The following is a 25,383-nucleotide window of genomic DNA, read 5'->3' as shown; positions in this document are numbered from 1 at the left end:
AGCATGCAGGAGCTGGCAGATCCCACACGGTATGCAGGAGCTGGCTGGCAATGGGGAACCCCACCAAGGGCATGCTGCAGCGGGTGCCCACTGGTGAGCACTGCCTCACGATGGGTTTAGTTCGGGGGGAGGGGGGTAAGACACACTGTCCTGGTTTCAACTGTAACTGTTATTTTTTCTCCTTCCTAGTAGCTAGTGCAGCACTGTGTTTTGAACTTTAGTCTTAGAACAACGCTGATAACACACCAATGTTTTAGTTGTTGCTAAGTAATGCTTACTCTGATCTCTCGCTACTACTTCATTGCTTTTCCATCTCTCATGCTCTGCCAGTGAGGAGGGGCACAGGAAGCCAGGAGGAAGGAAAGACAGGACACCTGACCCAAACTAGCCAAAGGGGTATTCCATACCACAGCACGTCACACCCAGTATATAAACTGCGGGGAGTCACCCGGAAGGCCCAGATCGCTGCTTGGGTCGGGCCAGGTATCAGTCGGCGTGTGGTGAGCAATTGTATTGTGCATCACTTGTGTTTCTTGCTTTTTTTTTTCCTTTCCCCTTTTAGTTTTATATTCTCTCCCCTTGTTATTTCCCTTATCATCATTATTATTGGTGGTGGTTGTAATAGTAGTTTTGTATTATACCTTAGTTACTGGACTGTTCCTATCTCAACCCTTGGGATTTACATTCTTTTGATTCTCTTCCCCATCCCTCCGGGAGTGGGGGGGGAAGAAGCGGGGGAGTGAGTGAGCGGCTGTGTGGTTCTGAGTTACTGGCTGGGCTTAAACCACGACACACAATTTACCAGGAGGCAGAACTACAGTTCAAGGGAAGCCCAACCTGCTTCTTGAACTCTAAAAGATGCAGTAAAATGACTTAGTTTCATTATACAGCTGTGGTAGGAGCAAAGATTATTATCTAATAGCAAATCTCTGAGAAAAGTGAAGGATTTTTTTTAGTCCTGAATTTTCAATACTAATTATCAAATTATCGATATCCTTTCAAAATAGTTACGAATTTTACACAGTACCAGATCTCCACTGCCCAATTTCTGTTCACAAGAGAGGAGTGTATTTAAGGGGAAGTGACTCACGGCTCCCTGTGGTTAAAATTAATGAGACATTTATCTGGAAATATTCCTGTCAGTGGCTTTTCTTTGTAGTCCGAGTCAGGATGATAGCATGGAATTCATTGCTGAGGACACCAGTGCCCTTGCTGTGATGATCGCAGGGACTGGAGGGTCAGCTCTGGTAAGCCTAGGATCAGATGAGTGATGGGTTTAAAGGCAAAAAATCCCCATTCTGATTGATCAGGCTGACTTGCTGCAGTACACAGCCTGGTTTGCTCCTGAATTCCATGATAACCCCATAAGCAGTATTTATGATGGAGAGAAGGGAGAAAGGACATGATGAGGAAAAAGAGAAATCAGCCTTGGGACCTTGGGATGGGACTCTCTAATTTTTTTTTTTATTTTTTTTTTTTTGCACATGCACAGAAAGCCTGTTCACATCCTGCATTATCTTCTCTGTAAGCAAGAGCTCTTACAGGAGAGCCCGGCTTTAAATATACATGGAAGAGAAATCCTTCCCCTGCCTGCACCTGGAGTTATGCAGCCTGTCACCTTTCCAGAGAGAAACAGCAGTGACTGTGCAAGCAGAAAGCTGTCTTTTCTGGGCTGCTTCAAAGCCCTGCTCTGCCAGCCAGATTACTGATCAAGAGGAAATGTCAGCATTTCAGAAGCTTCCCCAAAAAGGTCTGGAGCCTGCTGTGTCACTGGGGCTGCTTTTATCCACAGATTTTCCGGCATGTTTAGCAGAGCCAGGTCGTCCAGGAGGGACCCTGGCTGAATCTCCCGGCTGAGTGACTCACGCTCACACATCATGGGAATTTGGGCTGGCTTCAACGTACTGCACTTTTCAACTCTGATTCATGCCACCCCAGGATAGTAAATAAGGCAACTCCACACACACATTTCGGCTGTGACGAGTTGCCTTCCCACTGGAAAGGTGTTGGGGCAAATGACGCTGCCAGTGAATAGTGTCACCTGTCAGCCAGCAATTTCCTAAATAGGGCAAAATGCTGCTTTGCACATATGGACTGTGGCTTGCTGCAGCCCAGGATACCTGCCCCCTTGCATGCGGCAGCAGGTCTTTACTAAACCAAAGGTGCTGGGCTAATTTCAGTGAGCTTTGTAGTGGGTTTGCTAAAGTCTGAGGACATTTATTAGCAATGTGGGGTTGTCACTTTTCAGGCAGGTCTTTTCTCCACAGATCACTTCAGAAAGGTGATTCAAAAAGTCAAAGATCCTCATTTGTCTGGATGATTCCCAAAAGCAGGATAAGCAAGGTCACTGCTGCAGAAAGCGTTACTCAATATTGATGTGTTTAGCACCACAGAGACAAAAAACAGGAGCAGATTTTTTTTAACAGGATCTAAACAAATTACGTATCTGAAATCAGTTGTTTGGGGAAAATCTCCAGCTGTCATTACTGATACCTGAATGGTGGTGAGTCACCAAATTACATCCTTGGGTTGGAGAAATGGGTAGCTGGATAACTAGCTGTCTAGTTGCTAGTTAAGTCAGTGAAGCAATTCAGCTAAAAAGCCTCATGTACAGGTCAGATGATTTCTTTGTTACAGTTTCATTCCAATCCTGGCTTGCTGCTTTGGTCAAGAAAGCCCAAGGAAATCACCCGGGTGCTCCTTACATCTCTCATTGAGGCTCCACAGCCGGGGATCACAGACAGCAGCGGGCAGCTCCTGCCCCAGGTTAGCATGTGACACTGCAAACCCAGTGACTCAGCAGGAGTATCTCTGCAGAAATCATCAAAAGAAGGAAGCCTCAGATGTTTCCAGATAGCAGATTGTGATTTTGTGCTTTTGATTCAGCCTGATCTGTCATTAAGAAGACCATGTAGATATCGGTCTGTTCCTGGAGGAAGTTGGATTACAGGTGATTTTTCTGATTGCAGGCTGCTGATGTGAGAGCTGAATGCGTTCCTACGCAGGTTAGCCAAACGGAGGGGCAAAAGCTATTGAATAAGCATTAAATGAATTGGGTGCTTGATTCCCAACAAATGCCAGCTCCTCCAGTTCTCTGCTCCCCTGGGCTTTAATAAAAATTTCATTCTTATCCTCAAACCTGCAAGAGAGAAATATCCACGGCAGCATAATCAGTGCATGCTATGCCACCTCTTGTATTGCTGTAATATTGTCTTTCTTTTAAAATAAAGAACGAACTAACTCCCCCATCATTTGATTACATGTTCTGTTCTTCCCTTCAGGCTTGTCAACATGAAGCACAGAGATTGCCTAATCTGTTCTTATTTAATTACATGACCATGGTACACTGCTCTGGCTTCTGTTCATAACCCATCACAACTGGCATCACATTCCTGCCCAGCCTCCAAGTACTTCAAACACCAGTGGGTAAGGGAAGCACGTCCTCACATCTCTGCCTATCAGGTGCTGTGATTGGTTAGCAAACACCAGAGTAAGGATGTGACTTGAATCCAGCTAAGGGCTCAGTGGGTGAAGTGCTGGGTCCCCAGCATCCAGGCCTGAGGCCCCAGGAGGACTTCAGCCAAGCCCTTGAGGAGGAGGCAGGTGGAGGTGCCCACACCCTCCTCGGCATGCCTGCTCCCAGCTGAGCAAGCTGGGATTTGCACGCTGGTGTTCTCCTTGTGCTCCCAGTAATCCTCCTGGCCCTGGGGTGCAGGACAAGCCAGGCTGGGTCCTCTGTGGTATGCTGGCAGCTCCTGGTGGGAGCCAAGCTCCAGACCTTGCACAACTGGCCAGCCAGCATCTGCTGCTGTCAGGGAGAGCTGCAGCCTGCACGTGTTTAGGGGCAGCATCTTAATCCATCCACTTAAAAAAAAATTAAAAGTCCTTCTTCTGCTAAAATGCTGTTCAAGAAAGGACAGAAGACCAATTGTGTGGCTCAATGACATGGATAAGAGTTGAGCTTCAGTGATGTTCTATCAATAATAAGATGAATTTATCCTCTCAGCCTTAGTCAAACTGTCTGCATACCTGGTCCCTAAATCGTTGTCTACATTATCTTGTTATTTATTCAGTCTCCCTCACAGAGCTATTAAAGTCCTGGGCTTAAGAACATAAAATGTCTCTCCAAGACAGACAGAGTCCATGCCCTCTACAGTTGACAGTTTCCCATGTGTGGCTCTCAGAAGTGTAGCTATGTATTCTAGAGAAGGAAATAAGAAAAACTTGGTCCCCGCTGGCTTAAGCCTTGAGACACAAGGTGCTTTCCTTCCTCTGCCACTTGCAAGGAAATGGGTTGCTGTCAAGACAGCAAACAGCCTAAAAATAAGATCTTCTGCATGAGGTTGGTGTAGCTCTTGGAAATGGTCCCTAGCAGCTGGATGGAAGTGTGACAGGGGGCTTAGAAAGAACCACTTGGACCAATAGCTTTGCACAAGCACTTTGGTCCTTTACAGTTTTCATTAGGTGAGCACCTGCAGAGGCACAAAGTGATGTATTTTCCACCAAGTCAGTCCCATTTGCCTGTATCGAAGCAGCTTTGCCTTGGGGATAACACGGACCTTGTGGGGCTCCTGCATTAAGGATGACTTCTTCCAGCACCAGGACCCTAGCACATAGATGGGAGAGCTTTGAAAAAGAAGGGATTTCAACTAGAATTTGGTGCTTGTGTTTCTTAGGCTTTGGGCACCCCTACATAAATTCACAGGGTGGTAAAAGATGAAGGGCCTGTTTTCCTCTGCTTTCATTTAATTCTGCTTGCTTTGTTTGGGCAGCATCATAGCAGTTCTTGGGCCCAGGCCCAGGCCCAGCACTTGGCAGCAGTAGCACAGGAAATGATTTCAGCAGAAGCAGACTGTAGCGGTTTAAGCCCAGCCAGTAACTCAGAACCATGCAGCTGCTCGCTCACTCCCCTGCTTCTTCCCACCCCAGCTCCCAGACGGATGGGGAGGAGAATCGAAAGAATGTAAATCCCACAGGTGGAGATAAGAACAGTCCACTAACTAAGGTATAATACAAAACTACTATTACAACCACCACCAACAGTAATGATGATAAGGGAAATAACAAGGGGAGAGAATATAAAACTAAAAGAGGAAAAGGAAATGAAAACAATAAACATAAGTGATGCAAAATACAATTGCTCACCACCCACCCACCGATATCCAGCCCGACACGAGCAACGATCTGGGCCATCTGGGTAACTCCCCCCAGTTTATATACTGGGCGCGACATGCTGTGGTATGGAATACCCCTTTGGCTACTTTGGGTCAGGTGTCCTGTCTCTGCTTCCTCTTGGCTTCCCGTGGCCCTGCTCACTAGCAGAATATGAGACTGAGAAAGTCCTTGGTTGGAGTAAACATTACTTAGAAACAACTAAAAACATCGGTCTGTTACCAGCGCTGTTCCCAGGCTGAAAGTAAAAAACACAGCACTGCACCAGCTACTAAGAAGGAGAAAAATGACTGCTACAGCTGAGCCCAGGACAGTATCCACCCCTTATTCCATACCATTCACGTCATGCTCAGATCCCACATTTTTCAATATACCATTGCTTTTTGTCTCATATATATACACGCACACACACACATAAAGAGAGAGATATGATTCCTTAGTCCATGTAGCATCTCTATGAAGTTTGCTGAATTCATCCAGTCCGTGATGTCAGGCTCGATCTCTTGTAACAGTCTTTCAGGGCAGGAGAGACGGTGTGTAGTGTTGGATTGTTGCCTGCTGACGACACCGCTGAACTCGTCTGGTCACTGCTGAGCTCCTCTGGTTTCGTCAAAGTTCATTCTTTGTTGGGATGATGATCGGAGGGAAGTCAGGGTCAGTCGATGGTGACCTGAGGAATGTTCTGCTGCTGCCGGCTTTTGCCCATGACTGTATTCTGTGCTGATGATCATGACAGCACATACATATCTTCTTTTCGAAGCCGAGAGTGGCAGAGATGGGCATCCAGCTGATGGGCTATAGAAGTGTTATAGAGCAGGCAACAGCATACAATTGAGTTCATTGGCTGTTTTCCCCCAAAATTAAATCCCCTTGAGGTACACATCGGACTTCCCATCTTCCCGCATCATCCACCAAGTATATCCGGGTCCCCGAACAAAAGGAATCCCGCAAGTGGGTTTGCCTTTACCTGAAGCAGGAATAACCCAGACTGTCTTCCCCAACAAGTTCTTGATGTGCACCACAGGAACTTTATCCCCCCCTACAGTACGTAAAAGTTCTGATCGGGCTGGGCCAGCCCTGTTGGCAGATCCCCTAGTGTTGACCAACCAGGTGGCTTTTGGTAAATGTGTATCCCGGTGTTTGAAAGTCCCACCACCCGTTGCTCTCAGTGTAGTTTTCAACAGCCCATTGTACTGTCGGATTTTCCCAGAAGCTGGTGCATGGTAGGGGATGTGATATACCCACTCACTGCCATGCTCTTTGGCCCAAGTGTCTATAAGGTTGTTCCGGAAACAAGTCCCATTGTCTGACTTCCTGGGGTGCCGTGTCGCCACAAGACTTGTTTCTGAAGGCCCAGGATAGTGTTCTGGGCAGTGGCGTGGGGCACAGCGTATGTTTCCAGCCATCCGGTGGTTGCTTCCACCATGGTAAGCACATAGCGCTTGCCCTGGCGGGTCGGTGGGAGTGTGATATAGTCAATCTGCCAGGCCTCCCCATACTCGTACTTCAGCCATCGTCCTCCATACCAGAGAGGCTTTAACCGCTTGGCTTGCTTAATTGCAGCACATGTTTCACATTTGTGAATAACCTGGGCAATAGTGTCCATAGTTAAGTCCACCCCTCCATCACGAGCCCATCTATATGTTGCGTCTCTGCCTTGATGGCCTGAGGTGTCATGGGCCCACCGGGCTAAAAATAATTCACCCTTATGTTGCCAACCTAAATCCATCTGAGCCACTTCAATCTTAGTAGCTTTATCCACTTGCTGGTTGTTCTGATGTTCCTCAGTGGCCCGACTCTGCTTCCATTCCTGCAACCACCCCCACAGGGCATTTGCCACCATCCATGAGTCAGTCTAGAGATAAAGTACTGGCCATTTTTCTCGTTCAGCAATGTCCAAGGCCAGCTGGATGGCTTTCACCTCTGCAAACTGACTCAATTCACCCTCTCCTTCAGCACTTTCTGCAACTTGTTGCAGGGGACTCCACACAACTGCCTTCCATCTCTGATGCTTTCCCACAATAGGGCAGGACCCATCAGTAAACAAGGCATATTGCTTTTCACTCTCTGACAGTTCATTATATGGTGGGGCCTCTTCAGCACGCATCACCTCCTCTTCTGGTGACATCCCAAAATCTTTGCCCTCTGGCCAGTCCATGATGACTTCTAGAATTCCTGGATGACTGGGATTTCCTATTCAAGCTTGTTGTGTAATTAGCGCAGCCCACTTACTCCATGTAGCATCGGTTGCATGATGTGTAGAAGAGACCCTGCCTTTGAACATCCAGCCCAGCACAGGCAACCGGGGTGCCAGGAGGAGCTGTGCTTCAGTGCCAATCACTTCTGAAGCAGCTCGAACCCCTTCAGAGGCTGCCAGTATGTCTTTTTCAGTGAGAGTGTAGCTGGTCTGTATCCCCGACTCCAAAAGCCAAGGGGTTGACCTCAAGTCTCCCTTGGAGCTTTCTGCCAGAGGCTCCAGATAGGACCATTCTCCCCGGCTGCAGTATAGAGCACTTTTTTCACATCTGGCCCGGCCTGGACTGGTCCAAGGGCCACTGCATGAACTATTTCTCGTTTAATTTGTTCAAAGGCTTGTTGTTGCTCAGGGCCCCATTTGAAATCATTCTTCTTCCGGGTCACGTGGTAGAGAGGGCTTACAATCAGACTGTAATTTGGGATGTGCGTTCTCCAGCTTGTGTTTCCTTCTATTAGTTGGTGGAGACATTGCTGTTATCTTGTTGATCACACCTGTGGGGATCTGGCGACATCGATCTTGCCCTTTTATTCCCAAAACTTGAATCTCTTGTGCAGGTCCCTTGACCTTACTGCCTTTTATGGCAAAACCAGCCTTCAGCAGGATTCGGATTATCTTCCTCCCTTTCTCAAAAACTTCTTCCGCTGTATCGCCCCACACAATAATGTCATCAATGTATTGCAGGTGTTCTGGAGCTTGCCCCTGTTCCAGTGCAGTCTGGATCAGTCCATGGCAGATGGTAGGGCTGTGTTTCCACCCCTGGGGTATACAATTCCAAGTGTACTGAATGCCCCTCCAAGTGAAAGCGAACTGTGGCCTGCATTCTGCTGCCAAAGGGATTGAGAAAAATGCATTGGCAATATCAGTTGTGGCATACCACTTGGCTGCCTTTGACTCCAGTTCATATTGAAGATCTAGCATGTCTGATACTGCAGCACTCAATGGTGGTGTGACTTCATTCAGGCCACGATAGTCTACTGTTCGTCTCCACTCTCCATTAGACTTTTGCACTGGCCATATGGGGCTATTAAAGGGTGAGCGGGTCCTGCTGATCACTCCTTGGCTCTCCAGTCTACGGATCAGCTTATGGATGGGAATCAGGGAGTCTCGGCTGGTGCGATATTGCCACCAGTGCACTGTTGTGGTCGCGATTGGCACTTGTTGTTCTTGGACCTTCAGCAACCCCACAACAGAAGGATCCTCTGAGAGACCAGGCAAGGTGGACAGCTGCTTAATTTCCTCTGTCTCCAAGGCAGCGATACCTAAAGCCCATCGGTACCCTTTTGGGTCTTTGAAGTACCCTCTCCTGAGATAGTCTATGCCAAGGATGCATGGAGCCCCTGGACCAGTCACAATGGGGTGCTTTTGCCACTTCCTCCCAGTCAGGCTGATTTCAGCCTCCAGTACAGTCAACTCTTGGGATCCTCCTGTCACTCCAGGAATATAAATGGGTTCCCCCCCTTGATAACTTGATGGCATCAGGGTACACTGTGCACCAGTATCTCCTAGAGCCTTATACTTCTGTGGGACTGATGTGCCAGGCCATCTCATCCACACAGTCCAGTAAACCCGATTATCCCTCTCGTCCACCTGGCCGGAGGCAGGGCCCCTCTAATAGTGATCACGAGATTGTCCACTTATGTCTTGTAGAAAGGGATTAGTATTCCTTATCACAGGAGCTGGAGTAAAATCAGCTCTTCCACTCCATCTGGGAAGCTGCTCACGAGACACTGGAGCAGCAACTTTCATGGGAGGATCAGCAACTTTCATGGGAGGATCAGCCTTGACCGTTGTTCTCCTCTTCAGTTCATGCACCCGTTCCTCCAGAACTGAGGCAGGTTTTCCATCCCACTTTCTCATGTCTTCTCCGTGATCCCGCAGGTAAAACCATAGGGTGGCCCGTGGCATGTACCTCCTATATTTTCTCTCTCAAGCGGTAGGGCGCCTTCTGTTAATAGTTCAGACACGGGTTGATACACATCGGGAGCTGGATAGATCGGATAAATCGTCTCTCAATTGTTTGAACTCCTGGGACAGTTTTTCCACAGCTGAAATGATGGAAGGGGTGAGATTGTCTTCGAACTCTCGGAGTTGACGAGTCACTTTACCCACTGTTGGTGGTGCTTTGTCATTCCAGGTCATTGAAGCCAATGAGTGGGCATATGATGATGGTGCACTCTGTGTAAGTTTCCGTCACATGGGTTGTGTACATTCAACTTCATCTGGATCTACGGATGCATTCCCGGCATCCAGCCTACGATAGATCATCTCTAGAATGGCCGATTCCCTCAGAGACTGGATGCCTCTCTCTGTCGTGGTCCAGTTGGCTGAGCGACTCATAACATCTTCCTTGTAGGGAAACCTTTCCTTCACAGCTGCCAAGAGCCGCCTCCAAAGGCTGAGGGCTTGCTTCTCTCTTGCAATCGCTTTGTCAATTCCTCCTTCCCTAGCAAGTAAGTGACCCCAGCTGCTTGGCTTCCCTACCTTCTAGTTCGTGACCGTTGGCCCCACTGTCCCAGCATCGGAGCAACCAGGTGACAATGTGCTCCCCTGGAAGAGGGGTGAAATCTTTTCGCATATTCCCCAGCTCGGTCTAGGTCCGGGGTCGAGAAGTCACCTCTTCTTCTTCCTCCTCTTCCTCTGACCCACGTAGTAGTAACTCTTGTTCAGATGCTGTCCCCTGTAGTAATTGCATTGGGACTTCATCTTTCTTCACTGCAGGGGTTGCTCTTTGTGCCTCTCATTTGCTTTTCCCCTTGCTTACAGGGGCAACCGAGATATTGTCACAAATTGGCCATTTGGTTTAGCTGCAGCGTCTGCCACTAGGGTTGGAGTGGCTGCAGTGTCTGTTGCCGGGGTTGGTGCAGCTGTTGTGCTTGGGGGCTGAGTAACACCAACAGCTGCAATATCTGTTGCTGTTGGGGGTTTGAGCAACTGCTGTGCCAGTCACTGGGTTTGGTGTAGCTGCTGTACTTGGAGTTGGAGTAGCTGCGTTGTCTGTTGTGGTCAGGGTTTGAGCAACTGCTGTGCCTGTCACTGGGGTTGGTGTAGCTGCTGTACTTGGAGTTGGAGTAGCTGCGTTGTCTGTTGTGGTCAGGGTTTGAGCAACTGCTGTGCTTGTCACTGGGGTTGGTGTAGCTGCTGTACTTGGAGTTGGAGTAGCTGCGTTGTCTGTTGCTTTGCCATCAGATCCAGAGATGTATTTTTCCCTTTGAAGGTGCTGGATAGTGTTGAGCAGGGCTCTGTAGGTGTAGGCCAAGCCCCCGCACATTGCCATGATTTGTCCCTCTCTGGAGAGACAAGGAAGTACAAATCTTTGAAATTCAGTTAGGCTTTGTGGCCTTGTAATAGATGACATCATTGAAAAAATAAGGTATTGTAATAGATGACAGTAAGAAAGTATCTTGGGTAAATGTTTTACGATGACCAGCCAGAATTGGACTAGTGGTAGTTGGCTTGACAACGGGACTTTCCAAACTTGACGTTCAGCCAAAGGACAAGGCGATGAAGAGGAAGATGATGAAGAAATGACCACCAGGGGTCCCAAAGACCACTACCATAATAAAGTGCGCATGCGGGAGGAATGTTCTAAAAATGTGATGTCATGTATAAGCAACTTCATAAACATGCATATAATGTAATGAATATGTATGATTAGCAACAATATAATCACAGTTTGTTTGATGCTCGGATGGGACATGCTAGGAGGAACTATCCCCTGTGTTCCCCGGTGCCGCAATAAAGAATACCTGCTTGTCAACTTAAACTTTGTTGGCAAGTCCTTAACGAGGTCTACAAATCAAGCTGGCGACCCAGATGGGACCCTCTCTGCTTGGCTGCGGGACCCGCTGAGAACAGGGCTCCCTTGGGTACCCCCGGGGAATTTTCCCGGAGGGACCCCTCAACTCATTCGGATCACTGCAGGAGCAGACAAGGACCATCTCCACATTAAGGTATTCTTTCTGATATTGATCGATAAACCGGTAGTGGAAAAGAGAGCTCTTTTGTGTGATGCCTCCCATACGTCGTGCAAAAGCTACGTAGGTAGAGGTGTATACCCGACTGCTAGCGTCCGTATGGCATACACTGAGGGATAAAGTAGAAATTAATATAGACTTGGGAATACAGAATAATCCTAATGGGAAATCAACAAGGTGGAAAAAGAGCCCATTGGGCTGTATTCTGAGTCATTGAAAAGAGATCGGGGGATCTCCAGGCGGATCGGTAAACAAGAAAACATTGGTAAAGTATTGCAATCAATGGTGGCCATTATATACATTAGAAGATCAGAAAAAATGGCCTAAAAATGGAACTTTGAATTATAACACTTTTTGTTATAATTAATGTTTTTAAGGCGACAAGGGTGACTTGCTGGTATTTGACCTAGTTTTGCAGATTATCATGGTGACAATTTTGGTATTGACGATATGATATGATTAAGGCTGTACTGTATGTTGTGATCGTGTCATTAAGAATTGTTTGTCTAATTGGATTTTGTTTTTGTTTTTTAAATATTGTAGTTGTGTGAAGTGTGTATGTGGGATCCCATGTGTGAGTGTATAAGATTAATAATACGAAACCAACAGAGTGGCAAAAGGTTTGAGTTAATCATTAAAAGCCAAGATCCTGACTGGGGAGAAGTAGATGTAATGCTGGATGCATTAACTGAAACAGAAAAACAGCTGGTGTTAAAAACCGCCCCCACTCATGTAACTAAGTGCTCAGATTACTGCAGAAACATTAGCAGGTAGAGTAGAAAATCATATTCCCACCACAACACCAGATTGGGACTATGATATGCCTGCATATTATGCCGCTTTGAAAAAAATATCAAAATTGGATAAAATTTGGATTGGAAAATGCAATTCCAAAACCAGTAAATTGATCAGCCCTATTTGTTATAAAACAAGAGCAAGCCAAAACACCAACTGAGTTTTTGGATAGGTTGAAAGAAGCAGTGTGAAAGTTCACTACATTAGATCCCTCCTTAGAGGAAGGGAAGCACCAGATGATATAGCCAATCTATTTTTAGGGCAATCGTCAGAAGATATTAGAAGAGAAGCTTCAGAAGTTTAAAAAAAAAAACCAAAAAACAACCAGATAATCGTGATATAGAAAAATTGATAGAAGTGTGGAGAGTGTACAGAAATTGGGAACAGATAGAGAAGAAAAGGTTGGGTTGTACTATAGCCACAGCCACGGTGGCAACTTTAGGACAGGCAGGGATTGGTAGAGGAATTAGCACAGGGAGTCAGGGCAGAGGTAGAGAAGGAATGTCAGAAAGAAGTGAAAGAGCAGGTCCTTTTCTTGTGGGATCAGATCAGTGTGCATATTATAAGGAAAACGGACATTGAAAGCGAGATTGTCCTAAGTTGAAAAATGCCCAGATAGCTCCGGTGATGGAATTGGAGATGGATTGACAGGGACCTGGGGAATCTACCCTAGCAGATCCACTGGTTAAATTGAAGCTAGGGACTGGAGAAAATGAGGCGGAATTTTTAGTGGATACAGGAGCAACTTACTCGGTGTTAAACCAGAGTTTGACCCCATTAGCAAAAGAATTTGTTATGGTTGTGAGGGCTACTGGCAGCCAAGGAAAAAAAAAAAAAAAAAAAAGCATTCTTTTTGAAACCTTTAAAGCACAAACTGGAAACAAATAAGAATGATAAGTTTTTATATATGCCAAATTCTCCAAAATCTTTGTTGGGGTGAGATTTACTAGAGCATTTGGAAACGTTTAAGGAAGGAGAAATGGAATTAAAAATTAAGGATGAACAATTAATCGAAATCCTGAGTTTATCTTTAATTCAACAGAAAAGCGAAAAAGGAGGACCTCCCTGAAATAGAAGTCTTTAATCAAGTATATCCGGAGGTTATGGGCATCTAAGGTTCCAGATAAGGTGAAAAATGCTTTGCCTGTTAAAAATAAAAAGGGGGGCCCACCCAGTTCAAATAAAACAATATCCCTTAAAATTGGAAAATCAGAAAGGAACCAAAGAAATTATAGAAAAATTCTTGAAGTAAGGATTATTGATTGAATGTGAATCAGAATATAATACTCCCATTTTACCAGTAAAGAAACCAGATGGAAAGAGTTATAGGTTAGTTCAGGATTTAAGGTCAGTCAACAAAATTGTGGAGGATATTCATTCAGTAGTGGCTAATCCATACATCTTGTTAACCAAATTAAGCAATAACCAGAAATGGTTGACCGTCCTGGACTTAAAGGATGCATTCTTCTGCCTGTCTCTAGCAAAAGAGAGTCAAAATTTATTTGAATGGGAAAACCCTGACACAGGGAGAAAACCCCAGTTACCTGGACAGTGTTACCTCAAGGATTTAAAAATAGCCCGACAATCTTTGGAAATCAATTGGCACGAGACTTAGAGTCTTGGAAGACACCTACTCAGACGGGAACCTTGCTGCAATATGTCGATGATTTATTAATTGCTACTGAAACTAAAGAGGAATGTGTTCAGTGGACTGTAGAACTGTTGAATTTCTTAGGATTAAGTGGATATCGAGTGTCCAAACAAAAGGCTCAACTAATCCAGACTCGAGTGTCTTATCTAGGATACGAAATAACAAGAGGACTATGAGAACTCAGAGGTACTCGGAAGGAGGCCATTTGTCAGACACCACAACCAACTACAGTCAAAGAAAGACCTTCGGACGTTCCTAGGAATGACAGGATGGTGTCGACTTTGGATTCATGATTATGGTATCCTGGTAAGGCCTTTATATGAACTGTTAAAAGGAAACCCACCCTTTTTGAAGTTGTCTGATCAAGCTGAGGAGGTGTTTAAATGCCTAAAAATAGAACTCATGAGAGCTCCAGCCTTGGGGCTCCTGTATGTGACTAAGCCCTTTTGGCTATACTCCTATGAAAAACAGGGAGTGGCCTTAGGGGTCTTGGCTCAGAGGTTAGGACCCTATAAAAGGGCAGTGGCCACAGTCATCACTAACATCCAAGAAGCTCGCAAATTTACCTTGGGACAGAAAATCGCTGTGTTGGTATTGCACACTATATCAGCAGTTTTAGAGCAAAAAGGGACTCATTGGTTGTCTCCATCACGTTTTCTAAAATATCAGGCCACTCTCGTGAAACAAACAAGATGATATTGAAATTATGGTAACTAATGTTGTGAACCCAGCATCTTTCCTTCAGGAGACTCCCACTGAACCATTAACTCATGACTTTGGCCACAACAGAAACTGTTTATTCCAGTCGACCAGATTTAAAAGAAGAACATTTGGAAAATGCAGATTCCTGGTTTACCGACGGCAGTAGCTTCATGAGAAACGGTAAACAAGAAGCAGGATATGCTGTAACCACAACCTCACGAGTAATAGAGGCAAAACCCTTGCCCTGTAATACATCTGCTCAAAAAGCAGAAATAATAGCCCTGACTAGGGCTTTGGAGTTGGCAAAAGATAAACAGATAAATATATGGACTGACTCTAAGTATGCCTTTGGTGTAGTTCATGCACATGATGCTGTTTGGAAAAACAAGGACTTTTGAACACACAAGGAAAACAAATCAAACATGCAACAGAAATTTTGCGATTATTAGAAGCTGTGCAACTACCTAAAGAAGTGACTATCATGCATTGTAAAGGACATCAGAGAGGTAACACTGAACAAAAAATTGGAAATAATTTGGCCGATTATGAAACGAGCTGCAGAACAGGCTGACATGTCCTTGATTCCTAACGGTAAACCAGCAGTTGAACAGATGAGACCTAGGTATTCAAAAGAAAATAGAAAATTAATTGAGGATTTGAATGGAGAGGAAAATGAAGAAGGTTGGGTTCAAATACCTGATAGACAAATTATAGTTCTGTATAATCAATTATGGAAACTAATTAGAGAAGAGCTATCTAGCCTATCCAAAGTAGTTTTGCAAAATTGAATGGCTTTGGATATATTGTTAGCCTCACAGGGAGGAGTTTGTTCTATAATCGATGACAGTTGTTGCGCTTAAATAGGCCAGAGTGGAAGAATCACAGCTGATGTAAAGGATGTATGGGAACAGGTTAAAATATTGCATAGGATTGCTGAAGATAATACTTTGTGGGAATTTGAGAAAATATGGAAGAAATTAACATCTTGGTTGCCAAATCTCTCCTGGTTAAGACAGTTGTTCATAGGAATAATAACACTGATAATCCTAATTGTAATTACTTGCATTCTCATTCAGTGTTTCTTTTGGTGTTGCAAACAGTCAGTGATAAATTATGAAGAATGAAAAAGAATTAAAATTAAAGATCAGGTAGAAACAGAAAAATATTTCAGGAAAAAAAATTGCAAAAGAATTTGCAAAAGGACAGAAAAAGGGGGGATTTGAGACAAGGAAGTACAAATCTTTGAAATTCAGTTAGGCTTTGTGGCCTTGTAATAGATGACATCATTGAAAAAATAAGGTATTGTAATAGATGACAGTAAGAAAGTATCTTGGGTAAATGTTTTACGATGACCAGCCAGAATTGGACTAGTGGTAGTTGGCTTGACAACGGGACTTTCCAAACTTGACGTTCAGCCAAAGGACAAGGCGATGAAGAGGAAGATGATGAAGAAATGACCACCAGGGGTCCCAAAGACCACTACCATAATAAAGTGCGCATGCGGGAGGAATGTTCTAAAAATGTGATGTCATGTATAAGCAACTTCATAAACATGCATATAATGTAATGAATATGTATGATTAGCAACAATATAATCACAGTTTGTTTGATGCTCGGATGGGACATGCTAGGAGGAACTATCCCCTGTGTTCCCCGGTGCCGCAATAAAGAATACCTGCTTGTCAACTTAAACTTTGTTGGCAAGTCCTTAACGAGGTCTACGAATCACTGGTATTACCAGTATGACAGCACACCGTTTCTAAGTGTTTTACTAGTTTTTTGGATTTTGCACTTGGGTTAAGTTCCAAAGCACTGGAGGGGCCCACTGGCCTTGATACATGCCCATACTATCCCACACACCCTGCCTCTCATGACTGTCCAGCCTCGGGGAAAATCTCTTGGTGGTCCTCCTATATTGTCGTCTAACCCTAGACCAGATTTGAACCCGATACTGCTTAACTTTCAAGATCAGACGAAATAGGGTGTTCCCAGGGTGGGATGGCCATGGGTAAAACACACTCCGTATGTGTGCCAACATGCTGATCCCCAGCACAATCAGCAGGCAGGTCTCAAGGGTATTCGAAGGCCATCCAAAACCTTCAGAACTCTCAAATGCTGTTGCAAATAGGCTGGTGGGGGAGCGGGGGGTGTAAGGGAATGCCTCCTTTGTAGGTTGACCCCCCGATGAGAAAAAAAAAAGATATGTAATTGCTAAAAAATTTCATTATATACCTCCCAAAGTATAGAGGTGATGACCATGCTGGGAGCGCATGCCAGACCAGTTCCATGATCAATGAGTCTATTGTATTACAAGTCATTACCATGAAGTACAGTGAAACAATAACCTTAGCCCAGGCCCCCCAGCCGAAAAACACTAAAACAGCAAATACTGGCCTTAAGTAAGGTACGACACGCTGAAAGTCTGAGATCAAGCGCAACAACTCTGAGAGCAAATAAATCAACATTGTCATGAGTGACTATTAATCCAAAACAATGAATGCTTATCACAAATATGATTAGACACACTGGTCATATCTGTCGTTATCTCAACCCTTCGTGCCCCACGTTGGGTGCCACAAAGAACCGTTGTGGTTTCAGCCCAGCCGGTAACTTGGAACCATGCAGCCACTTGCTCACTCCCCACCTTCTTCCTCCCCCCACTCCCGGAGGGATGGGGAGGAGAATCAAAAGAATTCAACTCCCACGGGTTGAGATAAGAACAGTCCACTAACTAAGGTATAATATGAAACCACTACTGCTACCACCAAGAATAATAATGATAAGGGAAATAACAAGGGGAGAGAATACAATGGCTCACCACCCGCCGACCGATATCCAGCCCGACCCGAGCAGCGATCTGGGCCTTCTGGGTAACTCCCTCCTGTTGATATACTGGGCATGACGTGCCATGGTATGGAATACCCCTTTGGCTACTTTGGGTCAAGTGTCCTGTCTCTGCTTCCTCCTGGCTTCCCCTCCTCCCTGGCAGAGCATGAGACTGAGAAAGTCCTTGGTCGGAATAAACATTACTTAACAACAACTAAAAACATCAGTGTTATCAGCGTTGTTCCCAGGCTGAAAGTCAAAAACACAGCACTGCACCAGCTACTCAGAAGGAAAAAAAATGACTGCTGTAGCTGAACCCAGGACACCCAGACTGCTTAATAGTTACTCAGGCCTGCCTTAAAATACACTAAAAAAGAACCTTTTCAATCAACTTTCATGGAATTTGTGTTATACATTTTCACTGGAGGTGAATTCATGGGAGGACTGGCCCAGCAGCAGCAGCCACCAAACGACCTTCCGCAATGCTGGAGAGGCCTTTTGGATCCTTTTGGGCTGTCAAAGCTGCTGTGGGAGCACTGGTCAGGATGTTCATGCTTGGCCAGCCTGTGGCATGGCTTCAGCTGAGCATAGCACTGAAATCAGGGCTTTATTCAGTTCCAAACCTCTCACCAAATTGTTTTCCTCGCTTGAATCACTGCTCCTTAGCCTATGGGTTCACCCTAGTGACTGACAGCTCTTGTCTGAAATCAGTGGATTTCAGTGGAATAATCAAGCTTTAGGAGGAGTTTCTCATTTGTACTGATGAAAAGGGGGAGAAACATGGTGGTGGAGGATAAACACTGTTGCTTCATCTCATTAATTCCCCTAATTCTCCTTGGGGGGTGGTCCCTGATGCTGAAGGCACTCACAGTCTTTTAACCTGTCCCTTTCAACTCAAACCAGTCTGTGATTCTGTGAACCTGAAACACAGGGGGGAAAGAATAACACAGAACTGGTCCATGCTGTGCTGGCACAGCCTCCCAGCAAAGAAATGGCTGCAGATGGGTTTGCTTTATCCTGCCTTTCAAGCCATGGAGGAATGTGAAATGTCCCACCCTCCTGCTCCAACGTGAGTCACCCTCCAGCCGCTCGCTGTACTGGGGATGGGGCCACACACACTGCACCCTGTGGCTGGTGCTCCCCTTGTAAAGGAAGAGGTTCCATACCACGCTGGGCTCCATGTGCCTCCTGAGCCCAGTGTCAGTCCAAATTGGGCCCCAAAACCCAAAGTAACTGCTGGGATGAAAAATGGAAGATTTCACCAACTAACTTCAGTGAGGGACAGGGAGCAGGGTGCAGCCCTGAGCTCCTCAGCAGCAGGGCAGGGTGAGGAGGAGGAGGAGGAAGGCCCAGGGCAGCAGTGGTGGCTGTGTGCAGGAGCTCAGGAGGGTTTCCTTGGCAGCCAGAGCTCAGGGCATTCACCATACCTAAGTGAAGATTTGGTTGCCATGGCAGCATTGATGTCATCAGCTCTGCAGCACCTTAACCTCAAGTACAACTTTTTTCTTTTTTTCTTTTTCTCCCCCCCCCCCCGTTTGTTGTTGTTGTTTGTTTATTGACTTGTACATTTCCCTCAGGAGGTGACCCCGCCACAGGGCCCTGCAGCAGCGTCCATGGGTGCCCACCAGACCCAGAGCCCTCCTCACATCATTCAGTTTCGTAAACTGACAGTATTTCCAAGGAAGATGGTTTGGAAGCTCCCAAAACATGAAGGTGACCTGGGGAGAAGCTTTGCACTGTGGAGATGGCTCACACTGGCAGACCTGCTCTGGACAGCACTTGAGGCTCTCACCATGCAGGAATGCAACAAGTGGTGAAGGTACACCACGTAGATGCTCATGTACCCAAGAGTCGGGCCACTGAGGAACACCAGAACAACCAACAGGTGGATAAAGCTGCTAAGATTTAATTGGCTCAGATGGACTCAGATTGGCAACATAAGGGTGAATTATTTTTAGCCCGGTGGGCCCATGACACCTCAGGCCATCAAGGCAGAGATGCAACATATAGATGGGCTCGTGATGGAGGGGTGGACTTAACAATGGACCCTATTGCCCAGGTTATTCATGAATGTGAAACATGTGCTGCAATTAAGCAAGCCAAGCGGTTAAAGCCTCTCTGGTATGGAGGACGATGGCTGAAGTACGAGTATGGGGAGGCCTGGCACATTGACTATATCGCACTGCCACCGACACGCCAAGGCAAGCGCTATGTGCTTACCATGGTGGAAGCAACCACCGGATGGCTGGAAACATACGCTGTGCCCCACGCCACTGCCCAGAACACTATCCTGGGCCTTCAGAAACAAGTCTTGTGGCGACACGGCACCCCAGAAAGTCAGACAATGGGACTCGTTTCTGGAACAACCTCATAGACACTTGGGCCAAAGAGCATGGCATTGAGTGGGTATATCACATCCCCTACCATGCACCAGCTTCTGGGAAAATCCGACAGTATAATGGGCTGTTAAAAACTACACTGAGAGCAACGGGTGGTGGGACTTTCAAACACTGGGATACACATTTACCAAAAGCCACCTGGTTAGTCAACACTAGGGCATCTGCCAACAGGGCTGGCCCAGCCCAATCAGAACTTTTACCTACTGTAGAGGGGGATAAAGTTCCTGTGGTGCGCATCAAGAACTTGTTGGGGAAGACAGTCTGGGTTATTCCTGCTTCAGGTAAAGGCAAACCCACTTGCGGGATTCCTTTTGCTCAGGGACCCGGATATACTTGGTGGGTAATGCGGGAAGATGGGAAGTCCGATGTGTACCTCAAGGGGATTTAATTTTGGGGGAAAACAGCCAATGAACTCAATTGTATGCTGTTGCCTGCTCCATAACACTTCTATAGCCCATCAGCTGGATGCCCATCTCTGCCACTCTCGGCTTCGAAAAGAAGATATGTGCTGTCATGATCATCAGCACAGAATACAGTCATGGGCAAAAGCCGGCAGCAGCAGAACATTCCTCAGGTCACCATCGACTGACCCTGACTTCCCTCCGATCATCATCCCAACAAAGAATGAACTTTGACGAAACCAGAGGAGCTCAGCAGTGACCAGACGAGTTCAGCGGTGTCGTCAGCAGGCAACAATCCAACACTACACACCGTCTCTCCTGCCCTGAAAGACTGTTACAAGAGATCGAGCCTGACATCACGGACTGGATGAATTCAGCAACTATATAGGGATTGGTCCATGGACTAAGGAATGATATCTCTGCGTGTGTGTGAATATATATGCATATATTTATGAGACAAAAAGCGATGGTATATTGAAAAATATGGGATCTGAACATGACATGAATGGTATGGAATAAGGGGTGGATACTGTCCTGGGTTTGGCTATAGCAGTCATTTTTCTCCTTCTTAGTAGCTGGTGCAGTGCTGTGTTTTCAACTTTAGTCTGAGAACAATGCTGATAACACACTGATGTTTTTAGTTGTTGCTAAGTAATGTTTACTCCAGTCAAGGACTTTTCAGTCTCATGCTCTGCTAGTGACGATGGCCACGGGAAGCCGGAAGGAAGCAGAGACAGGACACCTGACCCAAACTAGCCAAAGGGGTATTCCATACCACAGCACATCACGCCCAGTATATAAACTGGGGGGAGTTACCCGGAAGGCCCAGATCGCTGCTCGGGTTGGGCTGGGTATCGGTCAGCAGGTGGTGAGCAATTGCATTCTGTGTCACTTGTGTTTGTTTTCCTTTTCCCCTTTTAGTTTTATATTCTCTCCCCTTGTTATTTCCCTTATCATTATTATTATTGGTGGTAGTAGTAGTGGTTTTGTATGGTACCTTAGTTAATGGAGTGTTCTTATCTCAACCTGTGGGATTTACATTCTTTCAATTCTCCTCCCCATCCCTCCGGGAGTGGGGGGGAAGAAGAGGCGGGGAGTGAGCAAGCAGCTGCATGGTTCTGAGTTACCACCTGGGCTTAAAGCAGGATAACGGGGAAAAGGAAAAGAAAACAATAAACACAAGTGATGCACAATACAATTGCTCACTTCCCGCCGTCTGATACCCAGCCTGTCCCGAGCAGCGATCTGGGCCTTCCGGGTAAAGGTCTGATTTATTTTTGTTGTTTTTGTTACATTGGATAAATCCTGCTTCTACACTAGCTTGTCATGCAGAGTGGAATCTGCTGTTTTACTTATCAGGAAGATGATCTTGATGGGCCTCATCTAGCTGGCTCCAGGCACACAGGCATGGGGATGCTCACCTGGCCTTGCCACTGCTCATCCCATCCATCAAGGCTGGGGAAAGTGCCATGTGGAAGGGAGGTGGCTGGTAAAACAGGATCAGAGAATGACATGAAATCCTAGTCAATAGAACAGTTTTAAAATACCTCTTCTCTTTTACAAACAACGGTCAACCAAAACTTGTGTTTTTCTAACATGATGCTTAAACTGAAATTCAGAGCATTCTGATAAATGTGTTTCTGCAACCTTCAAGGTTCACAACCCTGCCTCTCAGAGCAGTAATAAATAACAAAACCGAGCTCCAAGATCTCAAAGCACCTGTTAAATGAGTCAGTACATTAGTTATCCTTAATGTCATCATAATTGGTAAAATATGGAATGAAAAGTATCCTTAAGCCAAGTTTCTGTATTTTAAATATAGCAATGTATACTGCATACCAAAGACATGAACAACACTTTCATTAAAGTGAGACAGTGGGAAGTTTTCTTTATTTTAAAAAGAAAACTTTGCTTTGAATATTGGTCTGTGACCCAATATTCAAAGCAAAGTTTTCTTTTTAAAATAACTTAATATAATTTAATACAAAAGCACTGACTTGTGGTTTTTGTATGAATATATTTAAAATCTGATAGGGCCTATTTTAAAATTACAAATATATTACAGAACTTGTTCTAGCTGGTAGGTGAAAAGCATAAAAGTGAGGTCTAAAACAAAACAAAAAAAAAAGTAATAAAAAAGCAAATACCAGGCTAGCAGGAAAAATACCTGCATGTTTAATATTACTGACAAAAAGGATATTCCAAGATCTGTTATTAATAAAAATGGCTTATCTCAAATATTTACTTAAGATGTTCCCCAGTCAATAGAAAAGAAAAAGGAAAAAACTGCATGATGACATCCACTTAAAACAAATATTTTTATATATGTACTCTATTTAGTTGTAAAAAATCATTAAAAATTCAAGACAGCAATATAGTTGACTGATGTGTTCTAAGAAGTACAGCTGGTTGGCTTTACAGAGGCTGGGAGAGGTCAGCATTGCCTTTAGCGTGAGAATGGTGGTAACATTATGGTCGTATTGCTCATAGATGTATAGAAAGTTTCAAGGAACTCTTTTTTTGGATTAGAAATCCTTGTACATATAAGACAGGAGGTTTTTCCTGCTCCCAGCTATCAGGGGAGTGGAAATCCCAAAGAAGGGAACAACCCCAACTCCTGCTGTTGTCCAGAAGACAGCAGTCTTGGGTGGCATTGTATCTATGCTTTGCTTTTGAGCCCATCATTACTATTTCATACCTTTACTGCATTTATTTATATTTCCAAGAGGTCTTTACCTTTTCAGAGTCTTTGGGGGTCTTTAGAGGCTTTGATGCTCTCTGGAAAGTGTAAGAAAAGAAGAATATCAGAGACACTTTCTGTGCTCAGTGTCGAGGCTCAGAGATGGAGCCTCTCCCCTGCTTGGCAGGGGTGGCCCTGACATGGGGACAAACCTGCTCAAAGCCCGTTGACAAAGCTTGTCCACTCTGGGGACACGCAGCTGTCTCTCAGGAGATCAGAATACCCACAGACCTCAACAGGGCACCGAGCAATCTGCAGATCTGCCCCAAGGACAGCCCAGATGCTCCACACCCTCGTGCCATCTACCACATCTCCCATGAGATCCCACAACCAGCCCTCAGGTCTTCACAGACAAGACTTGTAGATAACCCAGGCTCTACCTTGTGTGAAAGCATCATATGAACATGACATAGCAAGCTCTTACCTGGTAAAAATACACCCACACAATGCTTCAGGGCAGCAGCTGTTTTAGCACTCCCCTCCAAGCAAATCCATGGTGAATTGTCAGGATTTTAGGCATATATTTTACTCTGAGCAACAAGCTGTACCCACCCAGTGGGAAACTGGAGGCAACTGGTACTTTGTGAGATTCATCTCTGTGTTTGGTCTTCTGAAACCCAGAACATAGCTGTGAGCAGTGGAAGAAGCAATAGGAAGGTAGGACAACTGCAGAGTTTTAACGAGGACATGAGAAAAATACTCCTGAAACAGGCAGTGTTGCAGCTTTATGCTCTTCTTTATGCTCTTTGGACTTGCATCAAAGCTACTGCATTAGTTCGGGTTGAAAGCCAAAAGCTATAGGTTAGACAAACCCCTGGTATTCACAGTCCCTGGGAAGATGGGCTGCAGTAACCTCACAAATTAAATCGGGCAGCTTTTTCATGGCTCATATTATGAGCAAGCAGCAGTTGAAAGGCAGGAAGGCATCGTTATCCAGGTGAAACCACCAGGGCCCCGGTGCCATAGTAGAAAAAAAATCAGGAAAAGCTTTCTGAGCGTAAGCTGAGATACAGCAACTCTTCCTATGCCACGGCTAATCCTCCCCTTTGTAACCAATACGAGAATCCCTGGTCCAATGCAATCCTTAGGAACTTGTAACAATGCTGCTCTGTAACTGCCGTGGGCTGGAGGCCAGAGGCACCTGCCCTGGCCCAGACAGGACTCCAGCGAGGTGAGACAGACCACAGGTACCAGTTTATTTAACAAGACATTGATCACCTTTGAGCTCACTCCGGTTTTGTTCAGCCTGCTGCCATCGAGGGATGAGGATTTGCTGGGTCAGGAGGGGAACAAAGCACAAAGCAGTGATTTGTTGGAGGTCATTGCACAAGGCAGGACTGGTGCTGCCGGGGGGGGCTCACACATGCCCGTTCCCTGCTCACACCAAGTCACCGACATGGCATTCCAGCGAAACCAGCGCGCCGTGGATGTCCAAGCTCCTTCCACTGCCGATGAGCCAGCTGAGGTTGCAGAACCCAGCCACTGTTGCAGATTCCCCAGGAGGCAGGGCCTGGAGCAGCAGGGCAGGGGCCATCACCCGCAGGAGGAAAAGCAGCTGTGTCCAACCGTGCCTACGCTTCACCGAGGCCTAAAGCTCTCCTTCCTTGGGAAACTTCTCAGTCCCTCATGCAACATTGCAGTATTTCTGGCTCTTCAGGGTCCAGAATGGCTTTGTGAAGTCCCTGCTGTTCCCAGGGGAGGACAGCCCATACATAGCAGTGGCTGCTCAAAAAGCCTGATGGCCTCAGTTCCAGATGTCTTGTTTTAGTAAGGTAAAAAATAAAGGCATGGTTTATTCTCTTTATCAAGGGCCATCCTGTGAGCACTTCTTACCTTGGCTGGAAACACAGTACAAATCTTGTCTTTCTCTATGTTCTAAGGTCTGTTTTGTGGAACAGGACAGAAATACAGATAAAACCAAGAGTATAGGAACCAGGTAACATGATGAAGGTGGCTCTCAGAACATCTGCAGGAATTGGTTTCAAGTGGGTCCCATTTGTTTAAAAGCTAAAGAAGTTTAGTAATTCTCTAGATGATTGAAGCAGAGTTGTGAAGCTCCAGCTGGATTTTCTGTTGGCACCCAGCCAGCACACCGGTGTGTTTTATCAAGTACAGTGAGCAGATTGCAAATGCAGCAGGTCGCTCCATTTGGATGCTGCCCTGAAATGCATCTTAACATACAGAACCCCCTCTCGAGTCTGGAAATGCCCCAGAGTTCCCAGTACTACTTCAGACTTCAGACAACCAGTGAGAAAAACAAAAACCAAACTAAACCACCAATGCAGCTTTTGATAACCAGTGCAAGGACTTCTTGAGCCTGTGAAGGATTAGGAACGGTGCAGAGATAAACAGTCTTGGGTAGGGATGCAAGAACCGGATGCGCAGAGGCTCAGCTGTCCTCCTCCTCCTCCTTGTCCTTTCTAGGTGATGGGGCCTCGAAATCTGATGACTGGTGGAAAACACCCA

This window comes from Strigops habroptila, chromosome W, assembly GCF_004027225.2.
Source record: "Strigops habroptila isolate Jane chromosome W, bStrHab1.2.pri, whole genome shotgun sequence".
In the NCBI taxonomy this organism is placed as follows: domain Eukaryota; kingdom Metazoa; phylum Chordata; class Aves; order Psittaciformes; family Psittacidae; genus Strigops; species Strigops habroptila.
This window is presented reverse-complemented; position numbering follows the sequence as displayed.